This window comes from Sinocyclocheilus anshuiensis, unplaced genomic scaffold (genome assembly GCF_001515605.1).
Source record: "Sinocyclocheilus anshuiensis isolate Anshui unplaced genomic scaffold, SAMN03320099.WGS_v1.1 scaffold257, whole genome shotgun sequence".
NCBI lineage: Eukaryota > Metazoa > Chordata > Actinopteri > Cypriniformes > Cyprinidae > Sinocyclocheilus > Sinocyclocheilus anshuiensis.
Window position 1 is genome coordinate 943674 of NW_015539889.1, and position 5900 is coordinate 949573.

Sequence of the window (5900 nt, forward strand, 5' to 3'; positions counted from 1 at the left end):
ACAGAGTGGAATATTCCACCTGCAAAAGATACTTGAAAAAATAAAAAGTTGAAAATGTTGCAGACTTTGCGCCAGAACTTTATGAATGGGCATATCTATGCCTCCATTAGCCAAAAAGCTTTTGCCATCAGGTCTTTAAACTCTCCGTGACCCCCATTCACATGAGCGGCTGTGAAGTGTTTCATACTGTAGTGTGATCAAATCCTTGTGACGTGAATAAACATCTATAATCGCAACCTTTCAGTTTGGCATAAACAGAGAAGCCCAGCGCCAGATGCAACAAATTTAGGGTTGAGGCTCACAAATGCAAACATCTGGTCTTTTACCATACATATGAAACCAGCCATTTTCTATGTAAGCAACCCCAATGACCATAAGGAAACACTTGGGCTGTAACTTAAGAGTAGAGTCAGTGTCCCTAAATAACAACGGTTTGACCCGCAAGTTAATTAAAAAAACTAGTATTTAGTGGATCGTACATTTCCACTTATCAAAAAAGTCTGTAGTATCATATTTATATTTTTAACGCAATGATACTAAACCGTCTGTCCCCAGATCTAATAATACATATATTCTGCTTATAATTTTTGATATCATAATCATACATGAAATTAAAACTGTAATCCCATTCTGCCTCGCATAGAAACCCCCAAAAAAAAACGTTGTGCAAGGATTGTGTTCAGCTGGCGCTGGGAGTTTCCCAAATACAATTACTCTGTTTACATGCAGTAGTACAAGACGGAAATTGCTTTTGAAAGTGTTTTCCAAGGACAAAGTTTTGTAAGAGTCATATGCACAAAATTATTTAGACGAAACTGAGCACCACTCCATGCATTGACAAGTAAGAAGGGCCGTTTTCAGCCGACCTTTAGCAAATGCTCACTTAATCCAGCTGAAGAGAGAGGCTTCTATGACAGCCCTCATTGTCAGAAGCCACAAAGGCTGAGCTCCCTCCTTAACTCTGAAGTGCAAGACTTCTTTGAGCACAAGGCAAATAAACAAACGTGTCCAAAAGACTATAATCTTCCATAATATTTGACATTCCCTCCACCACCTACTCTATACCAACTATAGGCCTTTAAACAGAACGAATATGAATCGTCATTGTACCACACACACCGATGGTGGTCAACTCTCTTTCATTATGCATCATTTTGGTGATGCCGATTCAAATGCACTTTAAAATTGGCCCCGCTCTCCACAAAGTTGGTTTATTATTTAGCAGACAGACGCTAGACTCTGTCAGGCCAGATGTGTGTAGCAGATATCTAAATCATTAGGGCTCTCTTTCTGCCATGTGCCACCCCTTGGTTCTCTGCCCTCTGAACCCTGAAGGTCAAACGGCTGTGAGCTCTGTGACCCCCAGCATTTCCTTCCAATATTAACAGGCTTGTTATGTCGTCAAACGGGCCTGATATAGACCATGGCCTCATTTGGAAAAAGCCCAATCAGTGCAAACAGTTCCAGAGTTCAGCGCTTCGGCCTCAGAATGGCCGAGGCTTTCAAGTGTCCAATTGAGAGGCATAATGATAACACAGAGAGGAAGTGTGGGGCATTTTGGGGAGAAATTATGTGGTCACATGCCCGCCGGCTGTAATGCCTCAGTTAAATTCAGCTAAGTTGCACTTTTAGGCTATGGGAGAATGAATCGAGTTCGTTTATGTTACAGAAATGAATGTGGCGCAGTCGTATTAAAGCTTTTCCAGCCTGATGTGAGGCAGACCACTACAACTGACAGGGATTATTCTTCGCTCAATTTTGGTCAGTTTAAAGTGGAGCGTTTAAAAGGGAGCATTTCAGCCACAAGTATGCGGCATATCTAAATAATTATCAGAGCACTGACAGGCGTTCTGTTTCAGATGAGTTTTGAAGTTCTTAGAAGGAGACAGGCATCTGTTTTTGGAAGTATTTGATTCTGTCTGAGAGATCTGATATTTATTGATCAGTGGTATTTCACTTCAATTACATAAATGCTGGATAACAACAACAACAACAACAAAAAAGCCTCAAAAGTTATTAATATAAAATAGAAACAACCAAGGTCTGTGTGTGCTTTCAGTTGCATATCTGATTCTGCAGCTAATAGTGAACCCTTGCCCAGGTCAGATCTCATTTAACACCAAAAGGGTGTATGGCAAAAATCACCCATGTCACATTCTCCACCTTGGAGCACGCAGCAGACGCAAGGTGCTCATTCTCCTACCTCTCTTGCCTGACCTTTGGCTTTCTGGAGTGTAAATAATTGAGTTTTTTCTTTAAACAAAATTGGAGAGCTTGCGGAAACGGTGGCTGGTTTAGCCTCTTGCGTCTGGCTCGGGTGCTTTCACATCGTCACACAAAGCCAACATTATCACACCTCTCGTTCTTTACAGATTTGGTTCAGGATAAATATTCAATAGAGTCAATAGAGACTTAAAACGAATTTGAACTTTTTGATTTGACAGATTTAAGAGAACATTTCTACTTGATGTTTAATAAGTCATCATCATTTTTATTTAAATATGTATGTGCAGACATAAATTAATAAATAAAACTACACAAACACTGAAGGTGCTTTTTAAAGGGCTGATTCTGTGGTGAAAATCAATCTTTAACATGTCTTCAGTCCAATATAATGTGATTCAGCCATAATTACAAATAAACAATACACTGTTCAAATATACGCTTGTTAAAACAAGCTGATATTGGGATATGGCATCTAGATTTGAATAAAACGAAAGTAAAATGATATATATATGGATTATATATCAAATCAAATATAATATCAAATTATTATTTGATTTGTGATCATGTTTATGGATGTTAAATGCCTGGTTTCATTTGAATAAGAAGGTTATCTTGTTTAATATGATGTATAATATCTCTTCCAATAACAAGAGTTTATTAGAATATGTTTTATGTATTCTGCATTTGTTTCCAGCTGCATTTGATGTTTTGAATTAAAATGTGCCCTATATGCCTATTCTGAATTAAAACGTTAAAAATAAAATGGTAGTTGTGGTAATGGGGGATGGAACAATTATTTTGAACAAAGAAATTTGATTCCCACAATAACTTCATGTTGTGCATGCACAACTCTTTCCATTAGTGCTACAACCCAATCTTGTAATGAGGTAGATTGTAACAACAGCATTCTTGTACTTTACAATCATTTACATAGTTTAGAGATTCATGTTATTTCTAAACGACTCATTTGAATAAGATAAATATGGAATTATTATAGGCTAGCTTATGAAAATCTGAAACACAAAACGTAAGAAAACATTTAAACCCAAGTAACAATTTGTCTTATTTGATTAAATCGCCTTGAGGGAAATCCCTATTTAAAAAATATGAAATACGATGTAGTTAGCATTTATTTTATTTTGTTTATTTATTTTTAAGTAAAGTATTTAACTCTGGTAAACTGGACAAAAATCCATTCTGTTTTGCAGGGTAAATATCATTTCAACACTTACCCCGCATCATCAGTGACAGGCTGCACTTGACTCGGCTCATCCCGCCCACACGCGCTCTATCTGCCGCTTTAATCAGGAAAACATCCGCGGGCGTTTGTGCAGCGGAAATGGACCGTGACTTCTGATGGCGGGAAGATGGATAAGGGCGCATCGTCACCAATTGATGCTATCGCGCCCAGCGTGAAGGGCTGAGCCGCTAATTACCGTCTGCGGTGATCAAACACTGGATGACAACAACACCTGCAGGAACACCGCGGATCATCTGCCCTCTAGTGCCCAGTAAACATGCTGCTGTTACCGCAATTCTGTGGCGACCAATACGCGCTCACAAACTGCGCTCTGAACATTACAGGCGACCCCGGGGCTAGTTGTCACTTTTTTCTCCTGTAAATATGTCCCATTCCCAAGGTAGGTTTATTTTTTTAGTAGTTTATGTATAGACACATTCCTTAGAGTCTTGCCTGCAAAAAAAAAATATTAAACGTTTCCACCATCGGAAAAAGGATGATTTCTTCATTAAAGGGACACTGTAGGCTACTGTAGAATTTGCTTTTAAAATACTGAACTTTTCAGCAAATCTTTATGAAACAGCAAAAATGTAAAAGGTAACATGAAAAAAAAAAAAACAGTTGTTTTGGTCAACATAAGTGATAACTTGTATTATAAAATTATACCTTATATCTTATAAAGACATTTAGGCTACATTTATAGAACCCTGAGAGTTTAAACCTTTTGTAAAAATATGCATTAAATAAATACTTGATATATTTGATTAAATATAGTATTTAATCAATTATATATCCTGATTAATGTTTTTTTTTGTTTGTTTCCAATGTGTAGACTTTTATGTCTAACTCAAAAAAAAAATATATATATATAAAGTAAATATTTGGGAAAATGCTTGCAAAATGAGATCCATCGCATTGGATTACTGGGATTTAATAAAATCCAAACAGACTGCAGAATTAGGAGTCCTGAAAGTCTGGGTTTGCAGTAATTCACAGTAATTACACTCCATAATTTCATTTGTTAAACTCATGGAGTCCTTAGGAAATGCCATCTGCTTTGCCAAGCGTGCATGAAGCACAATTTTGGGGTCTATGAATAAATAAACACTTCCCCACCAGGCAATAATAATTCATGCGTTTTTGTCTTTGAGCAGGGCATAGATGACTCAAGGAATTCATATGCAATGCATTCCCCCGAATTAAATCTATAGATAGACGGCAGCAATCACACAAAATAAATGAACTGTCAAAGCAAAACTATTTACAAGCAGAGCAGAATCCCTGCAATTAAAAGCAAATTTGTTGCATGTTTGAGTAAGTGGTAGCAGATAGGACACCGAAGCAGCCGGCTGTGACAGACAGATTCGGAGTGCTCTTTTCGCGTGGTCATGGCTCTTAGGAACATCGGCAGAGAACAAAACAGCCACTCCACTCGAATTCCTTACCATTTTACACCAGAGAGTGAGTTGACAGACATCTGCAGGGGCCATTATGCAGGACAATTATGATGTCAGGGACCATTTGCTATAGACGAGTCACTTTCAAAATATACTATTTTGTAGCCCACTGTAATCACTAAATCATTGTGTCTTATGTAAATACCCACATTGTTTAACTGTATTTCATTGTTTATGGAAATGCTATGACACTGGAAATATCAAATGTCTCATTATAAGTGAAATGTAAATAGTTTCGAAATGAATTGGATGAAATATAATATATAAATATCATAATTTTGTTAATGGACATTTACCTTTGTCTTATTCTGACCCTTTACCATAAGACATTTAAAAAGGAGTTTTCTTTTGTATTTTTGTATTGTTTTCCAGTACAAATATCTAAACATTCCTAAATTGAGATACATTTAATTGAGAATCCAAATGACATAAGATTTTAAGCCTTCTGAAAAAATGTGTAACAATTATGTGAGTTTATGCTTAAAACAAGAAAAAATATCTTTATTAGAGTAAAAATAATCTTGTTTTTCTTAGCCCTCTGGCAAATATTTGTTCTTGTTTTAAGCATAAACTCATTTAATTTTGATATTTTTTTCTTTCAGAAAAGAATTCATTTTGCTTCTCAAGTAAATATATCTTGATTTAAAAATGTTTATTATATATATATATATATATATGTATGTGTGTATGTATGTTTGTGTGTTTGATATGGCAAAAAAGACAAAAATACTAAGTAAGAAATAATTTTTTGCAGTGTCTTTCAATATCTTCTGATAAAATGCTTATATGTGTTTATATAAATTCAGAAATCTAAAAATTTGTGATCAATGAACAAAGTGAAATTTCCTTAAAATGAAGCAACAGGTATCTGCCTATCTTTCTATCTCTCACAGCACCTCTTTTGCTTCTCTCTTCCTCTGGGTGACCCAGTGGGACAATAAGGCAATGACAGATAAGGAATGAATTGCTAGAAGCAA